General features: G+C 41.5%; 1 long non-coding RNA gene across 1 annotated transcript in view; it reads left to right on the forward strand.

Moving 5' to 3' along the window:
* Positions 1–4,808: 4,808 nt before the first annotated feature.
* The window catches only part of LOC139690889 (uncharacterized), a 216,718-nt gene continuing 195,139 nt past the window's right edge, over positions 4,809–26,387 (forward strand). Inside the window, exon 1 of the long non-coding RNA XR_011701521.1 lies at positions 4,809–5,023. This is a non-coding gene — a long non-coding RNA (uncharacterized lncRNA). The remainder of the gene's footprint in view (positions 5,024–26,387) is intronic.

Raw genomic sequence — 26,387 nt, forward strand, 5'->3', positions numbered from 1 at the left:
CCTGTTCTGTTCCTTCCTTGCAATGCCCTTTACTTTCCTTGCAGGAAAATCCACAAACCAGTATCACTGCTACCTGCTTTTGATATACTCTACATCCATTTTAAATTAATGTTTGAAACACCATGTATGCAATTTGAAGACAGTTTAAATGTTTGGTAGTTGCAATGGGAAATAAAGTTCGGTTTCTAATAATGTCAATAATTATTACAGTGCAAAATCTATTGCCCAAATTGAGGAATGCAGTGAAGTGGGAAGACCAGGGGAGCAATTGCCCCTTCGTGTGTGCCTAGCTTTATGGCTACGGAAATACATATCTGCCTTATATGTTTCATTCTGAAATATAGTACCTCTCAAAAATGGGCTAGGTGTTCCCTCTATAAGGAAAAGCATTAATTCATGCAAAGTTAATGCCATTAACAAGTTAGTTCCAGTTCCATGTACTTAAAAATGTTTTGTCATACTCATGAGAAACTACAATAATTTTTTGTTTTACAAAGAGGGCAATGGTAAGAAAATAGTAATTTTTTTAAGGTTATTATGAGAATTATTTAATATAATTGCAGGGGCTGCTATAAAATTATTTTTTTAATGTTATTCTAACGTTGTGTATGCTTCTGAAGCTCTCCACATTTTGTGTGGAGACTAGTGTTTGCAAGCTTGTCAAAAGTCATTGTCATTTCAATAAGTGTGATTTAGGTTAAAAATGAAGAAATAAATATAAACCAATCGGAAGGTTGGTATAATGGGGAGGGAAGGGATATCCCAATACTCAACTCGCTGGTATGTGAAATTCACACCTCAGGATGTTGATTCTTTCCCTGTGCCACTATGGAGGTAACATAATCTCTTCATACTTTATTTCACATGAGAAATGATCCCTTGTGGTGGGTGGGTTTCCGCCATCACCCAACTACCAGAGTTAATCCTATACTACCAGGGGTCAATGTTCTTCCCTCACCTATGGGAATATTTTTGATAGTAAAACTGAGAATGAATATCCTTAGACACCTGACATCACGTAATGCCTGCTAGCATAAAATTTACCATCTGCAATGCGTGTTACAGTCTCAAAATGAGTGAAAATAGCTATGACTTTGACATGATTTTCAATATTTTTGGAGGGACAAAGGTTATGAAATTATTTTTTTTTTCATAAATGAAAATCTCACTGCATAGAATTTGTAGATATGCAAATTTACTGTTTGTGGGGAAACGTCAATCTTTGGGTGGGGCAACTGCTTAGATGGGAATGATTGCATTTGGGCGAATAAAGGAAGTTGAGTGGAGAGAGGGAATGGTTGAAATAAGGAAAAAGTGAACAATAATCACATCTGTAATGAAATGCTTCTTTTTCCAAAGAACACGAGGAATCCCTAATAATGACAGCAGGTGTAGCTGCACCTTGTGCTAATACTGGTGTGGCTGTAATTGAATCTGGGTCAAAGGTTATAAATAAGCTAATCTACCAAATAAGGTAGGTTTTGGATGGACACAACTACCAAATAATTATTTTGTGACTCCTAGCAAAACACAATCCATCATCCTACTCTACATCCAGTCCCTCTTCACCTCTGTATACTTCCTTCATCCCGTCCAACATCCCTTTCCTTGTTTGCCTAACATTCTCCCCTCTACTACAGTCCCTCTGCCGATCAATACACCCTTCATCCATTTCTCCTGCCTCCATGAGATTTCTTCCAGAAAACCCCTCTCTTCGCCCACCATACCAAGTACTTCCTCATTTGTTTTCTTCTCAGTCCATTTCAACTTCTCCATTCTTCTCCACACCCACATTTCAAAAGCCTCAAGTCTACGTCTATCCTCCTGCTTCAATGACCAAGTTTTCACGCCGTGCATAGCTACGCTCCTTATAAAAGTTTTTACGAGTCTTTTCTTAATATCCTTACTCAATGTCCCTCTCATCAACTCCCTCCTCCTTGTGAAAGCCTCTTTACCTAGCGCATCCTTCTCCTTATGTCGCTACTACTTTGACCGTGTTGGTCCAAAACACTACCGAGATACGTAAACTGTTCTACCTGCTCTAGTTTTTACCCTCCTATTTTAACGTTTAGCTAAGCCTTTTTCTTTCTAGAAAATCGCATAACTTTTGTTTTATTAATATTGATTCTCATCCCATACCTGTCGCGCTGAATTTCCGATTCACTCAGCCATGATTTGCAACCCCTTGACAAACGAAAGCTTGGTCATCAGCAAACCTAACTGATTTTACAAATTCTTCGCCCACTTTCATTCCCACGTCAAGTTCTTCCCATGCCTCTTTAATCATTTCCTCTGCATACAGGTTGAACAGCAACGGTGATAATGGGCAACCCTGCCTTACACCTCTTCCTAACACGGCCCATCTGGACTTTCCATCCCCCAATTGCACCTGAGCAGTCTGAGACATGAACAGGTTGCAGATTAGCTTCATGTCCCTCCAATCTATTCCTATTTTCTGCAATATATTCATTAGTGTCCCCAATTCACTCAATCAAATGACTTCAAAATCTATGAAAGAGGCAAATACGTCCTGATTGTATTCTATATTCCTCTTGATTGGTGATCTCATTACTGAAATGGAATCATGCATATCTCTCCCCTCCCTGAACCTAAACTGGTCATCCACTAAGTAATCATTTGCCTTACTCTCTATTGTTTATGATCCTTAGAACAACTTTTGCTGTGTGGGATATCAAACTTATTGTCCTGTAGTACTCACATGATGCAGCCTTTATCTTTTTCAGAATAGGAACTAACACTGATCTCACAGTCTTCCGGCCAGATTCCTTCTTCACAGATACTACAAATCAGTCCATATAGAGTCTTACTCACATTTTTGTAAACCTTTTAGTATTTCTGCAGTTATGTGATCTTCTCCCATGGCCTTGTATCATTTCATCTCCTTTAAAGCCCTTTCTATCTCATGATCGAGTATGCCTGGACTTATGCTATCTTCCTCTACATCATGTTCCTTTTATACATCTAACTTTTTTGGCCTAAGTTCTTTACTATACAGTTCTTCTTTGTATTCCTTCCATCTCTCTTAGATCTTTTCTGTTTAAACTATTATCTTACCCAACTTGTATATTTCTGTTTGCACAGACCTTCCCTTCCTACTTTCCAATAGTGATTTAACCTTGCCCTAGAGCACACAGATTTCACTCTCCTCCTGCAAACTTTCCATATCCTCACACTTCATCTTCTGTCTTTGTTGAGTCTGAACCAGGTGTTGGTGATGACTAACCCCTGTCTCCTGGTTCGAAGGATATAAGAATAAAATAAATTAAGTCAGGGGTTGTCCTACCATGCATTATATTGTTATACTTTGAGTAAAAATTATTCAAGGATAAAAAAAATGGGGCCTAGGGCTGTGCCGACGGCATAGATGTCAAGGCAGTGAGAGGAGATATGGAGAGGGAACTGTAAACAGTTGGAAAAGATGTTGGAGGTACCACCCCACATGAGCAAATAATTAATTTTTTGGATATTGATCTGAGAAAAGATGTGGAGAAGGAAAAACAGGGGTATTATTCCAAATAAATAATTACCACTGTAAACATCATATTTATGTTTCTATGAGTGCATACATTTGAGTGGGAGGAAGAAAGTTTTTATAACCACACCGCCAAAATAGGGTCAGCTGATTCAAGGTGGCATATTGCTGTCCCAAATAACTCAAGAGGAGTGTACTGGCTCGAATCCTGTGGTTTCGCATACGATTTCAATTTGATAGCTCACTTTGAAAATGATCTATAGGAAGGAGTATCCTTCTCATTTGCTTAGATAAAAGCCTTCCTGTATGATTCCATTACCAACATTTAGAAAAATCGCCTTGTTCTTAATTTGGTGACGTTAATTGAAAATTTGTTAGCCATCGGATTCCTTTTAATTCATCAATTACAGAGAGTAATAGACCGCTTCATATTATTTGAAATGGGTTGAGGAGGATTGTAAGAGCAAGGAATCAGGTCCCATACAAGATTTTCCCAATAGTCTGGTGTCTTTCTCCTAAATACGGGAAATTTGGGATATTTTGGATTTATATTATAAAAGGGAGCAAGTTAAGGTTGATATATGAGCGCTTTATTCAATTAAAATAAACTATATAGCCGCCCGTTTTCATTTGAAGCATTCATCTAGTATTTTAGTTTTGGTCTAAAACATCACTTCCGCGTAATTTTTATCACTACTTTTTTTATTTTTAACCAAATTTTAATTATATTTTACTCCTTTTATTTGATCGAATAAATCTTCGGTTTGATAATCATTCGTCCTCATAAGGGTAGCTTTCTTTGAATGTCAAATATTTTGAATATGCTTTCATTGTATTTTTCTCCAGTTTAGGAAAAACGCTCAAAAATGCTGTTAATTGCATACATATTATATGTAGGTATGCATATTTTATAAATATCGCTTTATCTTTTGACCAATTTGGGAGGAATAAATTAATTAAACTTAAATTTATCTTTTGTCTTGTGCAATAAATGTTTACTGTGATGTTCCTTTCTCTTTGCTCTAAAATAGATTAATGGGAGCACCAAGAGTTGAAAGCAAAAAGAAATAAGTGATAAGATTGAGTGGAAGATTGTTTTTCTCAATAAGTGATAAGTAATCGGGCATTCAAATCGGCATAATTTTAATGTTATAAATAGTATTTAATATCACTTAAGATAGCAGCACCTGCGATAGAATGGGAAACTAGTATGTTACTTTCACCGTTAGGTGGAAGCACCCATTCAGCGCCTTATTCGTTTGTCATATGTCTATTGTGGAAATGATTTCAGACGTCTCGGACATTCAGAATTGTACCTTCGTGAGGAATAGTCAACAAGGGCTGTGTTAAAATGCGACTGTGAATATTAATTGATTGTAAGTGCTTGTTTTGCGTGTGAATAGTGTGAATGATGCTCTATTCGAGCATGAAAGGAAATACTGTTGCCAGTTTGGTTCTTTTCGCATTGTGAGAAAGCATCGTTACTGCAAACTGGAAACCAGGATTCAGCTTTAGCAAATCTCCATATAGGTATGCATTAATTTTAATGAAGAATTAATTAAATCTTTATTCGTGATACTACGCGCTTTGCTCCTTAATAGCTGAAAATATTTGTACGAAGCCGACAATACTTCATTTTGTTTTCAGTTTTTCTCCGATGGATTAAATATCTATTTTCCCGGTTTTAATTTGTGTTCAATTCCTTCCTTGCCGAGTATCACTCGTGTTTTAATTGAAATTGCACTTCTAATTTACTTCCTTAAACTGGACGGGACAAATATTTTGGTGTTCAATTTGCATTTTTGAGAAACATTCATGTAAGGTGTATTATGAAATTATTGCCCAATTGCTTTTGGCAATTTACACCTATACGCATTGTTGCGATCATCGGATGTTAATTACACTCCACCAAACAATAACCGCTGCTTTTCTTTTATTGTGTCGGGATGTTCTTTTCTTACTGGTTGCGGCCAGTTGCTGTTCAGGAGGAAGTCGTTGGGGAACGTGCGTCGGACGGGATTATTGCCAATTTCTTCGGCTAACCGGGAAGTAAAGGGTGGGCGGAAAGGAAGGGGGCGGGGGATGAGTCGAGGATGCGATGATGGGGAAGATCTTCCTCGGACGACTCCGAAATCGCGGTCTCTTAAGAGGGACTCGCATCGCCCCTCTATTTCGATGCAGGTCTTTTCCCAGAGTGTAAAAGAACTTTCCTTAGTAGTGTCCATTCATTAAAGTCTGTTTCTCGTAACCATATGTATGGAGGTATGTCATCATGCGAGGAGCTGAAGCTGCTCCTGTCCTATTTATAGTCAAAATATAAGAAAATGCGTTGGCACGGTTTACTATGATTGTACGATGAAGTTGATGGATACTCGTTAGGGACTTCGCGAGTGCAGTTGCAGCGACCGGGTTATACATACGTGTATTTTAATTTTTGGGTTTTCAAGGAACAATGGCGTTATACATGATTTTCTATGGTCTCGGGATCGATGGGATTTCGTAAGTTATGCCCGAATATTTTTCTCCAGCATTTTTATTATTTATTCTTTTTACTCGGTATCACTTAGCGTTTCAGTTCTTTCACATTCGCGCGCTTGCGTAACGCTAAACCTGAGCTCGTTGGACACAGCGACCAGGGAATGTATGGAAGTGGAATTAAATAATTTAAAAGTTTGCTGAAGTTGATGAATCATCGTTGCGGGATTGTTGAACTATATGTTAACGAAACGAAAGCGATGCAATTTACGTAAGCTTTCGGAAGTGGCTGTGGAAAAATGTCGTCATATAAAGTAAATCGGCAGGAAGAAATTTGGCTTTTGTTTCTTTGGATTGCCTTTCTCCATGCTTAATGCATTAGGCTATTGTTGTTGGGTAGTTCTTAATGCAGTTCCTTTTATAAGCTAGTTCGCCTTCTATTCTGTTGGCGTCAAAAATCTAATAGTAGTAGTATTGTTTCCTTTGGAAGACTCCAAAATTCGCGGTCATAGCGATTTTGAAATTATGTGCTGAGAACTGCCCCCCCATAAGTCCATCAGTATTTCATGGCTGCCTTTCGGATTTAGCATGTTAATTGCACTATATACTATGCATATGTGGTTACTGGCGTCTATCGAAAGCTATGTCAAATCCATATGATTTTGGTAGTGATACCTCTGTTTGAATTTGGGTGAATTTTGATGGGAAATTCTTTGTTTCTTTTCCTTTTGTTGAAATTTTGGACTGCGAATCTACTACTTTACAAAATATTGACGTTGTACGAACTGATTTTTGCACAGAATTAGGGTTTATTTTTGGTGTAGTATTTCATAGTACTCCCATCTTTGCAGTGTTAAATAAAAAAAATAATTCCATAAAATGGCCTTAAAATTGAAAATTACTTCAGCGTTTGCGAGTTTGAATTTTATCTCAGAAACCCGAAATACTAATGTCGAATGTTATGTTCGTCGATTTAAAATGTTTTAATATGGACGTGTGCTTGTGCTAGTAATTATTTATTCAAGGAATATCTTTCGTCACATCTAATGTACTAACTTGCTTTTACATAAGAATTTGTACTCGATGTCTTTCATTTCCTCTAACTTGTTACCCTGTCCTATCACTGTCACTGATTGAACCGCAATGGATTCAAAATATAACTATCGTATTGTCCGTGACGAGATTCCATGGCCCAAAGTCATTATTGCCATGCCTCGCCAGCTGAGGAAATCGTATTCACGCAGTTAACTATGACTGCATCAGGGACCATGATGATTTGAAACTCCAAGGGTTGTTATCGGCAGTTATAATGTAGTTGTTTTTGTAATTGGCTCACAATCATTCTTTCAGTTACGTGGCAGTTTTGGAGACTTAGCCGAAGTTCATTTGATCCTACGCGTTGCCTGACTGCTGCCCAGTGTTTCGCTTAAAGGTTTCTTCCCATTCATTCGATAAGTTCGCCTCGGGTGGTTGGGCAACCCTTATTGCACTCACCTTTCCACAACTCCTTTCTTTCACACATTAGGATTTTAGTTGTTTTTCTTGTAGCAGATGGCCTTTCATTTTTCCACGATTTAGATACTTAAGAAAAATTGGTCGGCTTCGTGAGTAATAGTTTTGATAACTGCGTTTCTTTCATTTCTACGAGTTTATTGACGGAGGTACTTCCGCGGAACAAAAGCAAAAATGTTATGCATATTGGGGCCAGGGGCGATGGGAGCCGGGGAGAGTTTTTGGAAGTGAGATAGATGTCGCCCTCACGACGCCCGTACAAGTTTCCACTCCACGTGTGTCTATGCAGTGCTGGCCGCGCTGGAAACATCTCGGTCCTAATCTGAAGTTGTGCAAAATCATTAGTTTCTTCCGTGGCGATTGTAGAGGAAACTTTCGGCACATACACGTACATACTCACGTTTAAGTCTCTCTAATGGGATCATAAGGAATATTTATTTTAAAAAGAATTGAAGCAAAGGTTCACCAATTTTCATGTGCCATGACTATGACATAAATTCGTACACGTATAAAATAGAAACGATTGTGGGAATGAGGTTCGGATATCTGTCCAGAATTTGTGTTCCTTACATTTGGCACAAGACTCTCTCAAGAGATGGTAGACCGCAACAGTCGTCAGCGATTACAGCCTTTTTTTACGATAGTGGAATATATTTCAATGTTGATTGATACTTAGGTGCCCTAGGTGCATTATATTAATCTTAAACAATGAGGTACGTTCCGCGGAAAAATGAACTGAGTGAGCGCATTCATCTGTGATGAATGCCTCAAAGATGGCGCAGGTAATGCTGTATGAACGGTGAAGTACTAATGAAATCTTAAATTATTGTGTCGTTAGATGATTAATTAATGTAGGAACCGCAATAAATGTCCTGTGATAGGAGGGAGCAGCGTTGGGCAAACGAGGTAGGGGAGGTAATGAGAGGCTTGTTGGGTGAAATAAAGGGTCGGTGGTAAAATCTATGCGGAATTCAAGAAGAGTTTGATGTAGTGTGGGATGTAACGTACTTTTTTTGTTGAGGCTCTAAAAATATAAGGATGTTATGGTTGTGTCCATTCCAAGCTGATCTTAAACGGTTGGTTACAAAATAATAATATTAATAATAATTTATCAGAGAAAGTATATTAGGCGGACAGAAAAACCACGATGCCGTAGGAAATTTTCGAGAGGATTTCGATAAAGGCGAAGGATATTGAGGGAAAGGGGATCATGATGATGCCGTGGCTAATGTACTAGCTTCCCACCCCTGGGGCCCAAGTTCGAATCTCAGGGGTGGCTGTATTTTTCATTGGCATCCCGATCCCTAATTCTGGTCCTTTGTGGAGAGCACTTAAAATCCGTCGGATGGGACGTCAGACTATGGACCCCTTGCCGCCATTCTGTGAGAATAAGCTGTTGCCGACGCCGGGTTTTCCTCCCCTAATAACTAGAACCGCAAAATTGAGTGGAATGTTGCAGATAGTGATAGAGAGGAGGATGTTTCACGCTCGAGGTAGGGAGGAACGGTGATCTTTGGGCGGAAAGGGAAGGTATCATCATCGGTTCTTCAGCGCTGTTTGACTGCCGCCCTCGTGCGTCCCCATTCAGCACTACTTTCTGTACGTCCCGGTAGATCTCCCTCACCGCATCTCTCCTTACTTTGCGTACATATTTGTCCGTATTCGGTCTTCATCCCCTCTATTTTCCATTCCATTATGAGTCTTAACAATTTTAATGTGCTTCAGCGTGGGCCCGTTTGGTTCGCTCTTTCTCTTACTCCCATGTTGTTTTTTCTCGTCTATTACTCTGTGTACTTCTTGACGGCTCATTTTATTTTACAGTCAGCCTCCGCTTCCCGATTTCCGAGGCCTGCACTCTTCTCTACTTAAGTTTTACATTGGTCCATTTCTTCCTTCCATTGAATGCTATGCCCTACGCGAAACCTTTCACGTAATGCATTCTTGTTGGTCTCCTCAATCTCAAACTCGTTCTAAATACTTCTTTTCTTGAAGCAACCCTTGCTGCACTTACGCTTTAACTCATCTCTTTCGCACCTTAGGATTTTGGTTTGTTTTCTTGTTGCAGAAGACGTGGACTTTAAGAATGATTCATTTCAACAAGAACCTTTAGAGTATTTACTGTTATGTTAACCGGGGATCCGAAGTTTATAAGTCTACAGGAAAAGAACCTTGTTCCCTATTGGTTTTCCTGGGTGCTCCTTCCGATCGAAAGTCGACGAACAATCGTTGGTAACGCGTTGGTTTATTTGATGGTTCAAGGCAGTCTTTGGTGTAGCAGTTTTGTTTGCTCGGCGGCGAGTGGGATAAACGTATTCCGGGCGAGGTGAATACTTAATTTTCATAGTGGCGGTCGTTTCCATGGCAAAATGGTTGGTACAGGATACAAACTGCATCACGCGGCTTGAGTTACGATCGTAGGGGACTAATTCCGGACAATAGTGATTTGTATTCATGTATGCAAAAGTTCCTGCTCTCGCTTTAATACACTTTGATATGCTACAGTCACAGCAAAAATCTCACGAATGGAATAATATATTCATCTTCTCGTTTCGCCTTGAGCGCTAATATCGCAATGCTGATGCGCTTTTATGAACCTCCTTTTATCCTTGACAGTGTTTCTTTTTCGCGTTCAGCAGTCGATGTGTATGCCTCGGATGGAGGCCGCGGATCCAACGCACCTCAAAATATTTATTGTTGGGCGTGGCTGGGGCTAGAACCTAAAACGGGGGCAGGCCACAGCCATTTTGTGTGGTGGGTGCACGGGTGGGGAGTGGTTTTGGTACGGCGGTGGATATGCCGTCGTTGAATTTAAACTTCCGGGACTCTATTGGATTCTATTCGCTTTTCTAAAGTTTCCACAAACCTGCCCTTTGCTCTTCAAAACTTTCTTTTACAGTTCTCTCTCACGGTGACACATTTTAAAATAGTCACGGTATTTCGGGGAAAGGACTGCTTTCTGGCAACATTGGGGTAATTTCTATGACAAGCTGTCCATCAAAGCCCCCTGCATTTGCAGAATTTTCTAGCGAAGTCAAAGCAGCGATGTGTTAGGAGTACTTGAATATTACAACTCTACAGTGTTGTATTATATCTGGCAGCAATCGTGGTTGCTGGGTTATATATCGTTCGCTCTGCTACAGGCATTTAAAATCAAAGGCGATCTTTCCTCGTTTTTTTTCCACCCTGGGGGTATTGTTTGAACCATACTCGTAATTAAAAGCCTGCCTTAGACTCATAGAAGCGCCTGACTTCACTCTCAGCACGTGAGCCGGTTCGTCATTACTCTGCAGCGTCACTTTATTCACGGGCATTGCTGCGTCCATTTCATTCTTATACTTTCAGAAGGCGTTCTATTCCTACGGTCATTCTCTTATGCATGGTGCCTTCATTAAATTATTGGTGTCATCGGGCTAGTGTGGCTCCCGTGTGAGAATGCCGTTAATTTGATCTTAGCTCAAAACTACGTGGGTTATTACGTATGTCTGTTGACACACAAATGCCGGCATAACCAGGGATATATAATTTATAAAGATATAATTTCAATGCCTAATTTTTGTAGAGCAGAATGAAACATGTGGTACGAAGAACGAACGACCCCAGTTTGTGCTCCGGACCTCGAAAGTAGATGGTTTAAACCGCCGTGGAAACACAACCATCTAAGAAGAAAAATTGGATAAATGATGTAGATTATGGCCTTGCCGCGTCGAGCTCGCTATTCAATATAAATATAAATATATATATATATATATATATATATATATATATATATATATATATATACACACAAACATTTATATATATCTACATTTATATAATCTGTTTTAGTTTATTCTATATTTTTTCACTGCCTAACGGGGGAATTGATGATTCGACTGGTCTATTTACTCCATCTTTCTTCTACGACGCCGTGTTTCTAGAAAATAAAAATTCCTTTTTAATTCGATACTACTGCCTGTTATCTCCCAAGAGAGAAATTCACCGATGCATGAAGTGTATTTGATTTCCCGACCAGGGGCATGCTTCTCTAAGCTTCAGGTAAGTTTACGAGTGCAAGTCATTTAAATTTGCACACAGGGATTCTGCTGGTGGCAATGTGTGGCGTTGCACTTGTTGCTTGCCCGTCTCACACGGCATGCACGATTTTGAATGTTTTATATTCAATTCAAAACTTTTTTAGGACTTGTAAATCGACTTGTTGCCATGGGGAGCGGGCCGCAGGTTTCCACGTCGCTAGATGAGGGTTAGTATTTGACTTTGGAGCGTGAAATCCTCAGGGTTGATGTCCCCGTGTCTGTAATGCTACGCGTGAAATGTACCTCTCATCCTGACAAGGCTTATGATGCTCTACTGTCCCATTAACTTAGTGTCTAAGTTCCACATAAGGCGGTTTAAATGCAAGTTTTACCGAGGCGTTGAATAATATTATTTCATTCCTTCGTCTCGGCCACCTCATTAATCTGTGTGCTAGTTCCCGTGAGCATCGAAGGAGGAGGAAGTGGGAAAATATTATCGAGGAGTTCAGGAGGGAAGCCGTTGGTTGACTTTCTCATCACCTTCACTTTGTTATAACATATTTTTTCTTGGGGGTCAGTCGAAACGAAAATTCTTTTCAGCTAATTCAAATATTTACTCATGAGAGTAAAATTCTTATGAAAGAAAAGTATAGATGCGTACGTTACGCTCTTGTATTCTCAAATGTATCGATTATTCCACTATTTCCTTTACGGACCGTGCTCTTTTCTTTTAATACCATGAATGCAGCAAGTCTTCATGAGAGAGAGCAATGGATCGGCATTTTCTTCTCGATGAGAGAGTGAATAAAACGTGGACGTCGCTCTCTCGTTAAAGTCGGCCCTAAGTTTCGCAAGCTGAATTTTCATCCCGGCCAGTCGTCACCCGTGAACATGAAGGATGTCGGGAGCACGGCTCCACTCCTAAGCTCACACTGGGGGCCTGGACAAATCGTCCTAATGTGTGTGCTGGCATTCGGCTCTCTTTACTGTCAATTGAGAGCGATCGATCGCATGGCTGATCAGTGTCCGTGTGCATATTCAGTTATCATGCATTTAAACCACTCGATATGTCATACCTAAAGAGATTTAAAACAATAGCTTTATGAAATAGCGAAGAAATGATGCCTTTGTATTACTTTTTAAGTGTAGTTTAAAAGAAATAGTTCACTTATTGTTTCATTTGAGTATGGTTTACTCGTGAGTATTCTTGTGATATTTCAAATCGAAAGCCCAATTATATGGGACACCGAAGTAATTAATTATTTGCCGCATCACGCAGATATCTCATTTGTCTTTGAGTGGGCTGTTCCTATTCCTACTGAATAATTTAACCTCCAGATTCCTTCTCATATCGAATGAAGGATTGTGCGTAATTTTTTGTAAATTAACCTCTGAATTTTAATTTTTATCGAATTAATTTGAGGAAATTGTATTCCTTGACAAAAAATATTTGCTACATCTAAGGAAGTTAAAGAAAATAACATTTTTTTCTCCCGTTATCAAATGCATCAGAAAAATTCACTCTTTTGATGCTTTATGCATTTAAACATTTTGTGTGATGTTTATTCTGATTTGAAAGATTTTCGCATTTTTATCTATTGCTTAAGACAGTTTTGAAGAAGACATGAAGTAATTGGTTACAAATCTATTATTGCGGTACCAATTCATATTTGGTGCCTTTTTTCTCCAGACTTGCAATTTATCCTCCATGAAACTTCAGTGAAAAATGCCATATTTACTGATTATTATAACTCAAAGGTAATATTTCGATTTGAGCTTGGGAAATTGGACTATTTTTGTGTGTAGTCTCAATTTATATATCCCCATTTCTTTCCGATTACGTGAAAAATGTCCCGACCCTTTCTCAGTGTGACAAAACAAAGGATATAGCCGCGTTTCTATTTATACGACTGTCCGATCATACGAATGGGGAGAGAGCGCTCTTAATTCCGGGAAGTTATCGCGATGAAGATTTAAAAAAAAAACAGGGTTTGGGAAAATGGCTATTGCGGGAGAATAATAAAGGGTGATGGACAGACGAACTGATAGCGGAAACAAAGGGAAGGGTCAAAAACTGGGCCTAGACCGCTCAGAGTTACCGAGGCTCTTAGTTCGGGGGCGGCGGCCCGGGGCAAGGGGTGCCCACCCGACAACCGCGAATGTCACGGGGAAGACAAACGCCTTCCGCTGCGGCGAGGCCTTCGTTCCTAGCACACCGCCAGTGATCTTCAGTTACTTGGGAAGCATTTTAGACGAAAATTGGCGAAGTAGCTAGCAGAGTATGGGAGAAATTGCGTTTGCCTTAGAAGAATAAATGAAGAGGAAGGAGTTGATGACGCAGAACTTTAAAGAGTTAGAAAATCATTTGAAACTTTCGAACGAAGGGAAAGGGATCGGTTTCTGCCATGCCTGGTCTTTGTGGACAAAGGAAATAAACTAAATTACAGATACTGGCAGAGGGAAATTAAGAGGATAAGAGTGAAAGTAAGCATATGAGGGCCAGAAGAAATAAAGTCATGGGCATGGTAGGTAGGTAGAGAAATGGTCATTTGGAAAAATCCGAAGCCAGAAAAGTGGATTGAGAATGCATTGGTTGGTCATGAGAAGTTAAAGACGGAATTATGGAAGAATGCTTGGTCGACGAGATCGAAGTTGTACAATAATAAGCTTCTCTAGACACACTCAGCTTCACACTAGCTATGTAATTTTCGGGTACCACATCTACCTGGGAAACCATAACCGGCACAGTGAGAGGAAATGGCCCCCCTTAATACCCTGCTAATGTGTGAATTTCACCCGTCGTATAGGGCTTAATACTGGGTGAACTATGACATCACCTACCGAACCGACTTTCGATTTGAATGCTGTATTTATGGTTTTATATACGTGTGTGTATATATATGTGTGTATACATTATGTATATATATGAATTTGTATTACAGTGTACAACATATCCTCAAAAATATATGCCGGGGCCCCCTTCCCGCTCCTCTCGCTAAGATCAGACTTATTGTTCTTTCAAAGTGGGCGTTCTTCTTCCAGTTGGCCTTCCATTCCACCACTCATCCAAAGGTGGTCGCCTAGCCGCCCGGCAACTCCTACAAAACTTTTTTCATTCAAATATCATACTTTTTTTCAAATGAAGAAGTCAATACCCCATTAACAGCAGTGTCTCACTGAGGAATTCATTCTGTAGTGTGAGAATTTGCGATACCATCCATTTTGCCCCGAGTGGGATGACTCGATTAAAAAAAGAGAGGATGGCGAGTTTTATTTCTCATCATTTAGATCTTAATTTGAACGTGAAAATATTTAGAATTTTGTTCCGTACGCAGGACTGAATTTTCTCAATCGGATTAGGTGCAGAAGAGAGCTAACTGCCCGTTTGGTTTTCTAAATCATGAACTACGAACGGAAAGCGTCACGCGAGTATTCGAAAGCCTGGGAGAGGAAAGCTCGAAGGTCACTTTCACAACGTAACCTCCGCGGTAAGTTCAAATCTTATGAATTGTGTTCTCCCATAGAGTCGCGCCCCGGTCGCGGCGAGAAGTCAATGGAAAAAGACTGCCGCTCGAAATGATTTTCGGAACTCTTTCTTCCCACGCAGTACTCGTGTTCGAAACAGGATAAAACAACACGTGCCACTATTATAACGGCTAAAATATAAAATTTAACCTAGTTTTCCCGAATAATCTAATCGCTAATTGGTGGTGGCCCGTAGCTGCTGCTCCCCTAACTCCTCGCCTCTGTTTGCGTTTGTATGTACGAGGGTCATCCGGAAAGTAGTACCCGTTCGTGAAATAAAGACACAAAAGTAAATATTAACAAACATAAAAAATTTTATTTGAAAGAGGATACTTTAAACTACTTCTCAACATAATCTCCAAGCAAATTAAGGCATTTGTCATAACGTGTGACAAGTTTCTGTATTCCTGCTGCATAGTCCTTCGCCGCCAGCTCATTGAGATACGCGAGGGACCCATCTTGCACAAATTTTTGCATAATGCAGATGGTGTTTAACAATTTCATGAACAATTGTTCGAGAAACATTGGGAAAATGCTCACAGATGTCATCAATTGTGACGCGCCGATCGTTCCTCACGAATTCGTCAACTGAGCTCACCAGTTGGTCTGTAATGACAGACGGTCTCTCCGAACGCTCATCGTCGTGTGTGTTCCCCCTCCCCATGTTGAAGTTGCGACACCACCGCCGAACAGACGACTCGTCCATTACATTGTCTCCATACACCTCCTTTAATTGGGGATGAATATCACATGGGCGAACGTTTCTTGCATTGAGGAATTTAATCACTGCCCTCACTTCACAACTGGCGGCGTTCTCAATTTTTTTAAACATTGTAAACAATCACAGAAACAACACAGGCAATGCTAGCGTCACGCAACTTGGCTCAGAGAAGGCAGACAAGCCACTGAAGCTATCTGACCTCGTCCAGCGGCTACTCGCGTCGTCAGCACTTCATGCGGCACGAACGGGTACTACTTTCCGGATGACCCTCGTATATTGATCTATATACTGAAGCCGGATTGACATGCTTATTTCAATAAGGAAACACTAAGCCAAAAACTGGGATTATCAATGATATAGACTTTCAAAGGGTTTTTCCGTTGTCAGCACAATTACCAGTGGTTCATATGTACAAGTTAATGCCCTGTTAACTCTTTCCATCTCAGGAATGGAGTTTCATAATATTTTGATTTATCGGAAAACTGTCCCGATTTTAAGCGGTGGGAGAATGGCGGTATGGATGGTTTTATTCATTTCATAGCGTCTCCAGATAATTTCACAACTTTGGTCGTCTAAATGTGGCCGCACGTGGCGAGTGGAAAATTGGTGAATGGTTTTTATCCATTATCCTACAAGTATGACATATTAACCGTAACTAAGCCGCATTTGAATGTATAGTTGAGTGTAAAATAAAACATTTGCAGCAATCAGGGCGAATAATTCAGATATGCGCCCCTGTGGTCAATATTGTTCAGTTTATGCATCTGTACCTGCCTTCGTTGAGATTTCCGCCTTAATTTTCGAAACTTGTGCAAAACTTATCATGATAGAGCGCATGATGTGGGAGATAACTTAATTGGCACCCTGTCTTAATTCTTTATTTAAAGTCCTACTTCTGCTCTTTTCCCGTCTCCAAAATTAAGTACTTCGACAAATATACATGTGTGTTCAAATTTTACCTTCCAGGCGTACGGCAATTAGCTTCAGAAGGCTGATCTTCTCGTCATATTGATACTTTGGGCATGCTATTCTAATACGCTCTCTCTCTCTCTCTCCTGCTTGTTCCACCCATGGCTATCTTCATTCATTCCTGGAAAATCAATTGCTGCGACGGGAATAAGTATTCGGGCCAGCGCTTTCAGACTTATTTCTTTAAGGCCACTTCCGAAATGCAGGAAGTACCCAGAAACCGCTTAGTCTTATTCAAAAACATGCCCTTAATGTTATATGCAAGGGAAAATTACGACAATCTTCATATTTTGGAAAATATCACTTGCCCCTTTGAGTTCAGGGACGAGTGGCTAGAATTGTGAAACGAAGCATGATAAATCAGCAGTGTGTTAATAAATAGGGAGAAAACACGTTTTTCCTGGACGGAGGTCAAATGAGTGGCTAAATAGTTTCAGGATGGACAAAGCAGTACCTAATTACAAGACAAAGACTCTACCAAAATACAAGCACCATTTTATGTGATGGCATCAAAAAGGATTACTAACCTCGTCGTAATACGATGGGAGTGATAACGATTATAGGATTAGATACATTAAATGCATGCTAACCAATAGATTCCAAATCCTGTACTAGTAGCGGAAAAAAGGGGCCAGAGTGATTATCAACGCGGTCATTCAGGAGATAGTTATCATTGTTGTTGGATAGCCTAGGGTAGTAGCTCTTTCAATGAATGTCTTCGCATAGAGATTCTCCCCATCGCCATTTGTTTGGTCATCAAGTCGTCTTCCTTGGAAGGTGTCAGTGGCATTGCTGGCCGCTATCGGGAATAGTTTTTGCTCGTTTGAGTCTGTTTTCTGCGAGACCCTGTCGTCGAACAACGTTTGGCGGCGCATTTTGCTGCGTCCTTAATCCAAACCACTTCGCTCTGATCCGAAGTGTTGAATTCAATGGATCCAGTGCTTTTCATTTATTTAACCATCAACATGGAGACAGTCGCATGCTCACGAAGCAGTTCGTATCGAAGTTAGTTGGCAATGAGTAATCGTGGACGTGGGATTGCCAGTGGGCTCCATCTATCTGAGAAAGCGTGTTTGTCTCGTTATACAGGCAGCGTTCAGGTCAAACGTTCTCCAAGCTACCAGTCAGAACTGCTTTTTACGCATTGAAGGAGTTGTGATTGACCTATTCACGTCACTGATGGGGTAAGTATTCGCTATATACGTCAGTACCCGGAACTGGGAGTCAACATATATACGCCATGAACTCATTCATGGTGCTAAAATGTTGAATGAACATGGAAACGTCAGCAAAAATTCAAGTGCTCGCGAAGAGCCGTCAGTTTTTTTTGTAGATATGTCCATCCTTCTACGTAGATCTACACCGTTGCCAATGATACGTATCTTTTCCTCCGAGTAAGAATATGTACCTGTATACTCTTAAAAACCGTTCCTTTTTTATTTTTCCAACATTTGTCCACACTTTGACGCAATAACAATTTCGTCTCTCCTTTGATCACACCTCGATAAACAAACTATTATTTCTTGGCTTAATGCCGGTTTCACTGGAATTCTTTTCGCGCAGCAAAGGCTTGGACTCGGAGGATTTGAGTTGGAAGCGTTGTGCAATATTGTAAACTTTATTTTCCAACGGAAATTTATTGTTATTCAAAATACCTCGTTTTTTGTACGCATTGCCATTTTTTGTAATTGGGCTTGAAAATCGTTTGGGGCATCAAAATCAGGGGTAATTTAAAACAAATTTGCGTTGGGCTCATTTTCGTTTTATTATGTAATAGCTCTTCGTGTTTTCGGTGTCTGACATCTCATCCTTGATTGCGGTCGAAAATTGGTTTTGGCCAATTTTTCTCGGCAGATTTCCTTTCCATTGGAATTAAAAAAAAATTAAAATCTCTGTCAAGCATTTTCCCTGCAAATTCAAATTGCGTTGAGGTCCCGTGGGTAAACATCGAACTGAAAATGACGTGTTGTTCCTCATCCTGGAAATACAGGGTGCCGCAATATAACTTCCTTTTTTTAAAGGAGTTTTGCCGTTGAAAAAAAGGAAGTAATATATGGCCTCTAGTAAAGCGTGAGTGTTCCATACGTACTTGAATTCCGGTGCATCATCCCGCTCGTACTTGCTCCCCCGGATCTCCTTTGTGATCCATAGGTATATGATCAGCGATAGTGATTTTCCTCCTGCGAAGTATTTTCACTTTTTATTTAACTATGTTGAATGGTTTAAAGGATATTCGCCGCACAGTATGTCAGACTTTCGATCACTATTACACTAAATTTTTTGGGAGTTAACTATTTTTAACGAGCTCACATTATGAATAATTCTATTTATTAGTTATGGCATGCCAGCCGCCCGCCGTATGTACGTTGTTTGAGCTTTGGACTGTGGCTCGGTTTATTTTCCAAGATGTCAATGAAAACGTAGTCGAGTCAAAAGAGTACGTAGAAGGGGAGTTTGTTTTACCAGAGAGCTTTGCAGTCGTACTGCTTCGATGGAAATTTTGAAGAATCCTGCCAACATTTTTAGTGGTGGTGTAGTAAATTTAGTAGCTTTATTAGTCATGGGATTAAATTTCATCATTTTAGTCAATGTCTTTTCGCCATGAGGCGTCTTCTCGCGAAATTGTAGGGTCAGCATTTTCGGCGTCATTCAGTGAAACACTTGAGGAAACAGGACGTAGTGTGAAGCTTTCTTTACTTTAGTTTTAGTTTACTATTTAGTTTAGTTTAGTCTTTACTTTGGTTTTTCTTACTTTTTTAATATCATATCATTAGATATTACGGGAAGCATTCAAATAGATGGTCTATTGCGCCATTATGGTAATTTATTAGGGTCAGTGGATTCAGGGAAAGGGGGGAGAGAAACCTGGCGTCGGCTGTAGCTTACCCTTAACGATTTGGTGCCAAGGAGTCACACAGTTTAACATCTCACCTGACGGATGGCGTACACGACTTGAAGTGCTCATCATCTCATGGCACCCTAAGGAGGTATCGGGGATATCACTGTCAAATCCTGCTTCCACCGGTATTCGAACGGAGATCCTCGGAGTGGGAAGCCTGTACAATAGTGTGTCCGCAGCAAACCGATGCATGTTTAACGTGTGTGTTTTACATACATGTATACTGTTCCAGACTGAGCATCAAATCTGTGCAACCTACTCCCGAAGAAGAGGACAAGGAGATATCTAAAACCGTTCCCCGAAATTGTATGCATCGTAGAGATCTAAGATCCACACGACGAGAAATCCCTAGAGATCTCTCCAGAGTTGAGCGAACGAGAGTTGATAAATTAGTGAATGATTTCTTTTACAAACGACGACCACCGGCGCGGGCAATGTCAGAAGTATTTGGGTGACTGCCTTTCCTTCTCGTGCGTTGAACCCGTAGATGGGGAACGTGACAGGGTGTTACAAGAGTCTCGCGTGTATCTCCGGAGGCGGCATAGTTAACATGCAAGAGGCGATCTGTAGTGTAGTCCGGTGACTATTAAGTTCCCCGGTTAACGCCATGACCCATGGCTCGAATCTCGCCTCCATCTTAAAATCTTTGCTGCTGCGTTAAGACCGATGTGGATTGAATTTTGTAGCCAACGGAGCCAGCTACATTATTTTAACCGCTTCTAAACAATGGCATTATGCACATTTGGCCGGCATTAGTCGGGATTTTGCGTATTGCTTTGACCGTCTAATCCCATATCGCATCCCAAAATCAATAGTGGAATGTGCATCACGTGAGAACGCCGAGCAGCCATTCCCAAGGCAGCATTCGAACCCACGACCCTTGTGTGACTCGCTCTCAGCCCTTTGTCCACCACGGGGCTTACCGAATAGGTTGCCTGATGCCCACGCATCATTGCGCGCGCCGGTCAGGCATAATGCGCCACTGTCGTACGTCGACGTCGCTCAATGTAGGTAGGTATTTACCCCCGAAAATAACACAGGTTCCTTATTAAAGCAAGCATGTCACTCCGGCTTCAGTATATTGATCAAATACATATAAACTCACTCAGAGGCGAGGAGATAGGGTTGCCCTTTTCAGATTACGAAAATTTGGATTGGATACGTTCGGGGATTACACCTGCGAGCACACCGCCACCACAGTAGGGGCTGCTGTCACGGGCAACCACCAATAGCGCGATTAGATTATTCGGGAAAATTAGGCTAAATTTAGTATTTTAGCCGTCAGAATAGTGGCACGTGTTGTTTTATACTGTTTCGAACACGAGTTCTGCGTGGGAAGAAAGAGTTCCGAAAATCTATCAACAGTAGACGAGCATAGGCCGATCAATTTTCTATCGAATCGAATATCAATTTGGTAACTTGGAGATTTTTTTTCCTGAACCATCAGAACTATCGTCAGCAGTGATTCTGCGGTAGCAATGGTGAAATTAGTGAAAACAATCAACGATGCGTCATTGATTTATGGTCGAAATGAGTTAAAATAATCGAAAGGTCGCTGTGAGGTCGTTTATGAGGACAATCAGAACGATTTGTTTGAAATATTCAATCTGATTCGGTTGGACTCCCCGAGTCTAATGTGTTCGTCGAGGGAAGGAAGCAGTGCGGATGCCACGAAAGAAAATCATTGGTGGTAAGTGGCCGCCTTCGTATCCAGGGGCGACGGCAGCGATGCGGCGGATCTCTTTAGCCTCTCCGGGGGCGATCTGCGGTTTCCCCCACGCCTGTGCACTATGTGACCGTGCGTGTCTCGCGCTATAAATACTGATGCTACCAAGGCTTTTGCCGGCCTATTTTTAGTCGGAGATTTCTCCTTCTAGGCTCGGAGAATGGCTCGGTAAAGAGCGATGTGCCGTGTCACAAACACATACGCACGCATGCTGCGACACTCGAAGAGGAGGAGGCCTCTCTCTCTCTTTTTCGCGTATCTCTTCCAAGAATTCCAACAACGCGGGTGGGGAAATGGAAGAATCGGGGGCTCCGGTCACTTCCACCCTTCCCCCTTCTGGTTCACCCCCACCCCAACCCAGCGCCTCCCCCCTTTCGGACTCACTTTCGGGATTGACTCTTTCGCACTCTTTCATATTCCGCCCCACACGCACTTTCCAAATCATTCGGGAGCGTATTTTACGGATGCGTACATTTCTCATTTTTTCCGAGAAAAACCCGAGGAGGTGTGGCGCCTGTGGTCCATACAAAATCCATGGAAAAAGAATAAGAGAGGGCCCACCACTCGGCTCCTCCGAAGCCGTTGCGTCATGCGGAGCGAGCGGTGCGTTGTTTGATCTTTGGCCCCAATGCGGGAAGTCTAGTGCCCCCCCCCTCCTCCCCCCCCGGGTTATTTCTTACACATGGTGACCCGATTTTCCCCGAAGCTAGAAAGATGTACAAGTTGGCTCTTTGGAGATCAAATTTCCCAAATATCACCGCAATATTTTATTGAAGACTTTTTACAGTCGTAATTAATTTCGCTTTAACAAATCCGCATTCACAACTCCGTAACCGTGTTGTGTTTGAGGTGTCGGCACGGTGCTCTGCCATTTTGGTTCTCGCTATGAAGATTTTGCGGTTGATCATAATTTCACTCGTGGAGACTTAATTCATGCTTCCTAATAATCGGAGAAATATTTTCTTTCGGAGGATTAGTCTTTGCTGCTAGAGCCGATTCGGATCGGGGATGCTATTGCAGCATGTATTATCTTATGATCCTGAGGTGACCTCTTGGTTGCTGCTGTCGTATTATTCTGCTAATGCTTACAAAGTTTAATCTATTCCCCTGCATGACCTACCGTCGAGGGTGCTTAACAAAGGATGTGGTCTACCTGTGTCATTGGCGGCGCGGAGGAATTAGGAGCAGACGTAGTCCCCCTAGGAAATGGACCAATAAATAGATGCTCAGTATCGCTATCAAACGCGTAAACGCTTTGAATTTCAGCATTATTGCACCCAGCTTTGTTTTTTTAGGTTGTAATCAGTGAGACGGATCGGGGCATTGTATTATAGTGCCCTGTTATCTTTAGTTTTAGAGGGTTTCTTTCCAGACTTTCTCGTGATGCCCCATTAATTTTGTCTCATGGCAGTTTTTTTTAGGAGCCTGGACTGTTTTGTCGGGCTTAATTTCATGATTCCCGCCTGATGGACGGTATTGGAGTGATTCAAACTGTTGGAATTAATTCAGAAAATGAGTTCCGACTTCAGATTATTCCAAGGTCTAAATAAATGGCTCGTGCCTGCTAAGGTCCAGAGCTGACGTCTGTATCCATGTAAGTCACCCAAAAATGCGTGGCAAAGCTGCAAGAACCACTAGAAAGGGATAGGACGCGGGGTATCGAGGAGTTAGATTAGGAGCGGGGAAATGACGGACAAAAGCAAAAGGCGTTCCTAATAACGCCTTATTAGCTTGAGATACGAACTTCTGAATTAATTGGTGATCCAGTCATGTTAATCTCTCCCCATTGGCACCATCAGGAAAAATATAAATACAAGTCGGCGTGCGAAGAGTTTAGTACTACTTAAATATTGGCACGTTCGAATGTTTTTATTGAATTCAGTCGAGCGTTAGGCCCGGCCTCTTCAGATTCTCAGCTCATGTCTGCGAGGTTGCTTCTAACAACTTACATCCCAATCGTCTTAATCTGAAAAAGAACGATATACCAACGCTTCTTTACATTTAAATAATTTTTTACCTTTTGATTCACCTAAAAATTAATCGCAAATTTCCCTTAGGTACGTGAGATCTTGAGTTTGCAGTCCCTTTAATGGCGTCTTGAATGCCCTCGAGTCGTAACTTTGGAGCAATTGGGGTTGATGATAAATGGTCTTTATTAGGTCGAGACCGAAATAGTCCCTCCCTCCACGTGACTGACTCCTCGACCTATGCATGCTATAACCTATAAGCATTTCACTTGTGGAAATCCATTTTTCCCTCCGTTCATTATCCCGATATGTGCCGGGAGAATTCGCGGGACTTCTGTTCGTCCCGTTCATTAGCGCGGAGGAGGGCCGCTCTCGCCTCGATCCATTAACCCGCGGCCCGTGCCCGGCGATCGCCTCCCATTCATTCTGGGAGGTGCGTCAGAGGAAACTGCGCCCCACTTCCCCTCCTGCCCCCTCCCTGTTGCCACTGTTCCCCCACCCCTCGCTCCACGGACTCGCCTCATTCCCTCATATACGCGAGAGCGCAAAAAAGGGTTCTCATCATTCGGCGATTCTCGGAAACTTCGAATGTTTTGCCAAACCTGAGTATTCGAGCAGACATTTGAAATAATATATCTTGAAATTCTGTCGTGAAATGTGAATGGGGTTTAGCCATCGTTCATGATTTTTGAGACCCAAGCGCACCGCGATGTTCTGTTTGATAGTCGAGGGCGCCGCTCTGAGGCGAATGCCTGCACGCGAAGCCCGTAACGCGTGAGGTGTGTAAGCTCCTTTCAGTTAACCTCCGTCTGCGTTCTGCTGCACGATCTGGCAGCCGAGGTATCATGCGGATTGGTTGAAGCCGGGGATGTTCAGTGGCGTCTCCCGGATTCGAACCAGGTCCCTCCAATCTCTGCCCATTACGCTCCCACGCCCCTAGCCAATCGTTATGCACGGAGTCGTGCGCCTAAACCCTCGAAATTCGAATGAAATTGGAAGCGTAGGGTGTGAATCACGAGCTCGAAGTTCCGTCATTATCGTTTTAAATAATGAAGGACTCTAGTCATCGACTCAGTTTGAGTTGAATCGTATGTGTGGTGGTGGAAAAATGTTAGTTTATGGGATCAGTTACGCTACAATTAATGGAAATCATAACGTGTGCCAAATATTTATTTTCAAAGATGCAGAGTGCCGCTGTTGTGACCCAGGCGAAATGACGCGATACTCGTACTCATATTTGAACCTGTTCTATTTTTTTGAGAGAGCACATCTTGAAGAGATGACATGGATTCGGTTCACCCCACTCGTCTGAAATATCCCTATAACTTAAATATAGTTTGACTTTCTACGCATTACATCCTTGAGCTTTGTTAAGATAGCAATAGTTTGACGTACGGATACGGCGTGTTCGGCCTATGCATAGTAATGCTTATGATCCGCAGACTTAAGAACTATGAAGTGTGCCTATTATATTTGGTTAGGTCTTCTTTAAGTGCCGTGCATTACTCAAATTTCTCAGAGATTAGCGAAAAGAACATTTGATTGAATGAAATGAGTTTGGATGCGGGGACATTTTTGCAAAGCGTTTCTGAGATTTGTTGTCCAATAATAATGCGATAGTTAGGAGTATTACAGTTATCTCTCGAGTAACTCCTGTGTTTTAATTGTCTCTAAGCGTAGAGGGAGCTCTATCAACGTACATTAAACCCTCGATAAGCTTATCAGTTGGAGCAATTCCATATGGTAAATTGCAAATGAGATAATAACTCATGAAAGAAATGATATTGAACTCGCCGCTAATTCCCCATCCTTGGAGATTTGTATCTTTGTAGTTGATCAGGCGCTGATAAGGAGAAAGAACGACATATCCTCAGATCCTCCTAGATTAGCTATATGAGATTTTACGTGAACTTTTATGTAAACGAGATGAATGTAACGAGGAATTAATATTGCTTCATGGGTAACTAAAGTTAAATTCTCATGAAGCATTTAGTATACCTTTGAGGGCCAGTTGAAGTGCCTTGTGGCCTTAGTTTAATCTTGTTAAGTAGGGTATTCATGGAAAATCATTAATTTCAGTGTGCGTACCGTTTTTGCTTTGAAAATTCGGGCATTGCTACGAGGTCTGTGCAATAAATGCGAGAATGGGTGCAATCTGGCGGCCATGTCGTGGATTATAGCCCCGCCCACTAGCGGCGCTAGTTGCCTTAGACCCAATGAGTCGTCTGTGCATGGCGGATCGTCGAGCTGTGCGTATGGCATGCCAGTTATGTTAGTTTCTGTTGTCCTTGCTTTTACTGTTTGTCGAAAATGGAAATTGACGCAATCACGGAGCAACGAATCAACATCAAGTTTTTTGGTGAAGTGCGGTAAAATTTATCAAGAAATTACTGAAATGTTGACAGCTATTTACGGTGATAATGCTCTGAAGAAAACATCCGTTTTCAAGTGGAGTAAGAGTAATAAAGATGGCTGACGAGACGCCACGGATGATGCAAGGCCGGGACGACTCCTTCAACCACCTGTGTTGGCGACAACATTGATCGTGTGCGGTCCCTTGTCCTTACCGATCGTCGGAAAACTGTCCGAATGATAGCTGATCAACTGAATTTAGGAAAATCAACGGTGTCCACACTATTTCAACCGAGCATGATGGATGGATCCTTCACCATGACAATGCACCTGCACATTCAGCATTGATTGTTCGCCAGTTTCTGGCAAAAAATTCAATCACCTTGACCCTTGATCATTCTCCTTATTCGCCAGATCTCGCCCCCTGCGACTTTTTCCCATTCCCAAAATGCAAAAATGTGATGAGGGGACATATCACTGGAAAGATGTGGAAGACACAATAAAGCAAGAAAAGACGAGAAAGCCGAGTCGAGAGCCGAGAATCCTAACTGCCGAGGAGGACTTCTAAAGGGTGCTTTATTAACAGTGTATGAAAAGAAGAGGATGGAATATGGATGGCATAGCAACGAATGGAGAGTACTTTGAAGGGGGCAAAATCAATGTAGACTAAATTTTTCGACATCAAGTTTTGGTGGCCTCAGTTTGCGTATTTATTGGACAGAGTAGTATTTTGGT

Source organism: Hetaerina americana, unplaced genomic scaffold, assembly GCF_022747635.1.
Source record: "Hetaerina americana unplaced genomic scaffold, ioHetAmer1.1.p SCAF_3, whole genome shotgun sequence".
NCBI classification, from domain to species: Eukaryota; Metazoa; Arthropoda; class Insecta; order Odonata; family Calopterygidae; genus Hetaerina; species Hetaerina americana.